Source organism: Syngnathoides biaculeatus, chromosome 20, assembly GCF_019802595.1.
Source record: "Syngnathoides biaculeatus isolate LvHL_M chromosome 20, ASM1980259v1, whole genome shotgun sequence".
Taxonomy (NCBI): Eukaryota; Metazoa; Chordata; class Actinopteri; order Syngnathiformes; family Syngnathidae; genus Syngnathoides; species Syngnathoides biaculeatus.
This window is the reverse complement of record NC_084659.1, coordinates 14,639,984-14,646,143: the sequence shown is the minus strand read 5'-3', so window position 1 is coordinate 14,646,143 and position 6,160 is coordinate 14,639,984. Positions and strand designations below refer to the sequence as shown.

General features: G+C 46.7%; 2 protein-coding genes across 7 annotated transcripts in view; one reads left to right on the top strand and one right to left on the bottom strand.

Annotated features, from left to right (window-relative positions):
* LOC133493348 (uncharacterized) overlaps window positions 1–6,160 on the top strand; it is a 145,018-nt gene that overhangs the window by 106,134 nt on the left and 32,724 nt on the right. The window lies entirely within an intron of this gene.
* Window positions 2,053–6,160, bottom strand: part of tafa5a (TAFA chemokine like family member 5a) — a 173,204-nt gene continuing 169,096 nt past the window's right edge. For all 6 annotated transcript variants that reach the window (XR_009792953.1, XM_061806638.1, XM_061806636.1 and 3 more), the window contains one exon: window positions 2,053–5,166. The gene's annotated coding sequence lies outside the window, so the exon portion shown is untranslated. The remainder of the gene's footprint in view (window positions 5,167–6,160) is intronic.

Genomic DNA, 6,160 nt, shown 5'->3' with positions numbered 1-6,160 from the left:
GCAATACCTGACCCATGAGGTCTGGCTAACCCACTGAAAACCAGCCCGAAAGGCTGCTGGTTCCCAAGCAGCGAAAGAAATTCATTCATTTCTACATGAATGTCCTCAATTACCTACTGAAAATGACATAATTCCAGGTCTGTAAAGACATCACCCATTTTCATTCACTTCCAACACCCATCTGCTCATCCACACAAAGGTCACGGGAGATGTGGAGCCCACGCCAGCTAAGCTACGGCAAAAGGCAGCGTTCACCCTGAACCCGTCACCAGTGAGGTGCCGCTACATTTGCACGTGGGCAGCTACACCGGACAGAGCTAACCTAGCAAATGTCTTCTTTCTCCATTGAAAAAACACAAATGTCAACTCCTTTGTGAAGCAAAAGGAGCTTCAACTTGAACGACTTTTTCCATTCCAATCCCAGGGACTGTGCTTGGCTGCTTTTTGACCAATGAAAGGGAAAAGCTTGACCTTGTCGATACAACTTCATAACCACTCATTTCATTTCATTCCAAGCCTTCACGTCCACTTGAGCTTTTCTCAAAAGGCCGTGTGAAAGCTATTCGTGACACCCCCAAACGCCACCACAAACACATCCAAAACTCAATGGGCCAGCATTGTTGAGGACTTTGCCACCTCCGTCGACAACAACAACAACACATTAGCAACAAACTCATCATTTAGGCACCAGGGACAACTCAACAAAGCCACGTGCTAAAACACACTCGAATTTGCAATACATCCATCATATTCATATTCTAACGGTCAAATCCGACTTTTCCTCTTTCTTTACAATGACACACCATGAATGGCACCCACCTTCTCCCCGTTGACTGACTGGGCCACGAATACTGATTTGACCAATTGATGGAGGGGCGACGGAACGACAGCTAATAAACAACAACACTGATGAACATTGACGACCACGTTTGCACTTTTGGATTCTAAAATATTCTCTCCAACTGGTGATTGCTATTGATTGATTAGCCAACATGTACATAGACACACTCAATAAATAACATTACAGAAAGGCCATGCTCATTATGACATAACATATTCTTTCTACATTACATTGTCTACCTCAGACTCCACTCTTGTCTCTTCACCACAGATTGCACACATTGCCACGCTGCTTTGCTAGCATGACAATTGCACCCTTCCGCTACATTTACTTTCATTTGTTGGCCAGCCAAGTACAAGCTCAAAGGTCAAACTACTTGGACTCGTTCAGTCAGCCCATCAAAGCAAACTCTTGTCCATCTTAAACAGGACGACTGCATACCTTTCGTCCAGTCCCAATTCTCCCGCAACTCTTCCAAAACCACCAGGTTCCTTTGTGGACTGGGACCGGTGCTCAAGAACACTTCTCAGGACTGCTTCTCCGTCAACACCGTCCTCGCTGTGCCATACAAAAACACTGACAACGTGTACGCTTTCACATCTTCCACAATTACCACCGTTTTCCTTCTTTGTCCTGGCTAATCGAAAAACATTTCTTAAATACACTTTTTTTTTTTTTTGGGGGGGGGGGGGGAGTCACTACATTTCCCAATAAGCAACTGACATTTCTCGCTTATTTCTTTTGGAAGCTTAAATGTCAGCACACTTCAAATATGACCCAAACAAGTTTGTCACGCTTCTATCAAAAGAGCACCGCCTACCATTGCAAATATGTTATATGTTGTGAGGGGGGGGGGGGGGGGGGTTGTTTTCTGACACAAAACAAAAGGCAAACACACACACACACACACATCTCTTCATCCTAAATCTTTATCCCATGGCCAACATTTTGCAGCAAGTACACACCATTTTTTTCACGGGGGCTAAAGTAGCCCGATAAAGGCCCAACTTCATCACCTTGCTCTTACAAGCCCAACACGGTACCGGGAGATTCAGGTGGGTCTCTGACACAAGCCAAGCGGTTGTCTAATGGGGGGGCCGAGGCAGTTCTGGCGGCAGGCGCCCTCGCTACGCCCGGTCGCATCCCTGTTCCGCCGTTCCCGGGTGGGGTGGGGGGTGCTGGGGGGTCGCCGACCTTAATGAAAGCTGACAGCGTGTAAATGCCTTTTTCAAAAAGCCGCTGAAATCGTGCCAATTCTTTCTCCGTTGCTGGTCCGGTGCACCCGAGCGGAGGCCTGGTGTCGACGTACGCCTCGGAGACCCATCCGGGCGCCGTCTTCATCTTCCGTCTCGGCCAACATTGCCTTTTGCCAGGGACATTTACAAAACCGGACCTTTGTTCTTGAAGTCATTTGAGCCTTCTGTACATACATGGATTGGCAACAACATGAGGGGTGCATTCCAATTTGCAGCAGCTTTTCAATTACTTTTAAAGAATGTTACAAGAAGTGCAACACAAAAACTTGCTATGATGCTGTCATCCTTTTGGCAATTGCATTAAGACTTTGGACACAAAAAAATCATTTTCAATGATTACTAAACAAACACTCGTTAATATTCTTTTTCATAAAGTACAAGAAAATATATATACTCTTCCACAAACCATCACGCTTCAACATTTGATTCAGTTCTCCATCATTTCACTCACATTGAATTTGAGTCATGAGTATACCCTTCCTTACACCCTGAAGTCCAAGAAGTTCCGGGGCGTCGCTCCTCTGATCCAGTCTCACACACAGCAACCAGATCCTACTTGAGAAACCGGCAACATTGCAACTCATGCTAATACCAAGCAATGGACTTACCTTCGCTTACCGCAGGTGGGAGTCCTATGCCCACCCGGGGCTCTCGTCCTGCTGGTCCACTCATGCCTCTAACACAACTGACCAAAGCTTTGCCATCCGCATCTGTTGTTGAGGTCTCTCAGGCGGCCCGGGGTCAACTCCAAACTTCCACGGCAGACCCGGTAAAAGTTAAGCCACTGGCCCCGCGACCCCACCTCACACGAACACAATCATAAAGGGATCGTTAAAAAGAAACAACAATCCAAATCGGGTCATACATTCACGTGTGGTACTTTTTTCTCTTTCCATTTGCTAAAGTTGGGGGTTTTTTGTGAAGAAGCTGCAATCAATAAATTCATAAAACATACACGCGTGTGTGGAGGCACTCGTGCCACAATATTAACTTTGTGATACAAACCTTCCTTGCGACTCACCGAATGCTTTCAAGTTGGTGAAGATAAACAAAATCATGAAGATAAACAACATGAAACAACACAAAAGTGACACATTGCAGTAACTCCATCCATCCAGGAGGTGGGAAGAGGATCAGCTGCATCCACAAATATGTTTTGCAAGTCTCTTTAACTCATTTCAACTGTCCAAACTGTGAATCAGTTGCTAAAAGCACGAGCCCGGTGGATGCCAAAATAAACACCCACTCATAATGAAATCTACTCATTTGACTCTAATCTGCACCAAAATAGCACCGATTCACCAACGTGACACGGGTTTCACCTCTGTGGGCATCTCACATTTTCCTCTTTGGACCCATAAAGCCATCCGTTGGAGAGGAAAAACAGTTTCATGTAACGTGACGCCTCTTTCTGAAATGAATGAACCACATTGTTTGCATTCTGGTGTAATACGAGTGGACAGCACGCAGTATCCCAAAATCTAGAACCTCTCATCTGGACACTAAAAGTACTTTTACTGGTTACTGTATAACTTTATGCTTCATTTCCAATCCACTCATTTCATAAAACCTTTCTAGAGTTTCATTACATTTACCGGTCATATCTGTGGAGTGTTATTAACAAGCTTGCCTCATTCAAACCATTACAAATGACATTAAAATGACCATATCTCTTTGGGAACAAGACATGTACTTCATGACTCTGAGGAACTCTTGTTAAACTTCTTTTTTTTTTTTTTTTTTGGGGGGGGGGAGCCCAACTTTGACATAGTAACATCACCTCCATTTTCTCATAACATTTCTTTCACTGTATTTCATTTATTCTTAAAATATTTCACCATAAAAAAAATTCCACAGCTCTCTGGTTCCGTCTCCTCCTCGCCCTCGTCCGACCCGACTGCCGCGCGGCCCGACGCCAATAAATTAACACATCCAAAGCCGTTCGGAGGAAATGAGTCAGTATTCCACGTTGTGTACAATACAATAGCAAATTAGCGCTCTTCAATGGCTTCCACTCACTACTGGACATTTACAATGTTACGTCGGCCACAAGTTCAGTCCTCGGGATTCTTTTCTGCCGGACAGCCGCGTGGAAATGAGCGTGAAAACAAAGCAGCTAGCGAGGCGCCCGCCAAAATTTCCTAAACTACCGGCGCCGGCGGTCACGTCGACGGCGGCGTCTGTTCACGTCCTAATTGTCATTGAGACCACGAGTCCAATAAACTCCTCTACAAAGGTACAACATAGAAAAACTGTTAAATATATAACTTTTAGGGCCTTTCAAAATACATTTAATGACATCCCTACACGCAATCTTTTCATAGGTTTTCCCAAATCCCACCCCCCCCGGTTAGTCCTTCGCCGATGCCACAGTGCCAAGCTGTCCCCACAATCACATCTTTTTGACAATTTTTTTTCATCTCCTTCACACGCACTTGGACGCATGGAGAAGCTACGTATCCAGTTTCAAAGTAAAGCGTTACACTAAGTCTGAGGAAAGAAAAAGGTCCCGAAACGGTCAAAAGTACTCCTTGCGTCCTTGCGTACACCGGTACCAAGTCAAACTGTTCACGGTACGCCTGGCGGAGATGCTTCGGTCGGTTCCCGGCGCCTTTGTTCTTTTGATCTTTGGTCTATAAAAGTACGGAAGTTGGCTCCGACAAAAGGCCTACTGGCAACAGAGAGCCCTCGCTTCTCCAAAGGATCTCGGCGTCCTCTCCTGCTGATCTTCTAGAACGGTGAAAAAAGCCAGGGAACTCGCGCCGTTCAGAGGGCTTCCCGCAGGGGACCAACTGGCCTTTCGCCGCACTCCGACCCTCGGCGGGGCACGGGCGAAAGCTGCAAATTGGACGGTGCATGCGGAAGCGGAGAGCGGGCGACCGCGTGGATCTGACGACGCTCGCCGGGTGGGACAAGTCACAAAGCCTGTGGAGTCGCTGGCAGGGAACAGTGTATGACCGCCAGTCCTTTACCCGATGTCCTGGAGAGATGGGGGGGAAGTGGAGTGGTGGGGGTGGAAAGAGGTCCTGCAAAGACTCCCTCTCTGGTGCTCTCGTGGCGTTAGGAGACCTGCCGTAAACACAACCAATGAGAGACTGCGTTAGTTCGCTCGTGAATCCAGCGGCAAGCGGTTTGATTCTGGTCTCACTCGTGTGGAGCTAGTTTTGCAGCGCCACCAATACTAACATCGACGACATCAGCCCCTGCCCGATTCAGGAATTGAATGAGATCCTTAACTACAAGGATGAAAAGCCTACAGTCGTATGATTCCAAAGATGATCGCGTAGAGACACCACACCGCTCAGCCATTCCACCAATTACCACAACACGTCATCAAGTCCAGTAAAGACGCAGCCAACTCAACTTAACTGGGTTCAAATAAGGAGGGAAATAATATATCATAAAGATTTTCCTATATATGGAAATCACCCATTTTTAGATGATGCATATAAATATTATACAGTTAACCAAGAGTTCATGTGGTCACTTCCTCTCACTTTTCTGCTTTTACGACGCAGCTTCTCCTTTGCCCACTAAATCCTTGACCCATTGCCATTGCGTTAGACGTCACCTCCATTGAGCCTTTTTGACAGACGAATTACTCCTCAGTAAGGCAATTAACTAACATTTTGCCCTTGTCATTTCCAACTTTTAATAACCATCCATCCATCCATGCGTCCATTCGTCTATCCGTCCGTCCGTCCATCCATCCATCATCTGTCCGTCCATTGTCTGTCCATCCATCCATCCATCATCTGTCCGTCCATCAATCCATCATCTGTCCATCCGTCCGTCCATCATCATCTGTCCATCCATCCATCCCTCCATCCAGCCATCATCTGTCCATCCGTCCGTCCATCCATCCATCATCTGTCCATCCGTCCGCCCATCATCATCTGTCCATCCATCCCTCCGTCCAGCCATCATCTGTCCATCCGTCCGTCCATCCATCCATCATCTGTCCATCCGTCCGCCCATCATCTGTCCGTCCATCATCTGTCCATCCTTCCATCCATCCATCATCCGTCCATCCATCCATCCGTCCGTCCTTCCGTCCATCCAT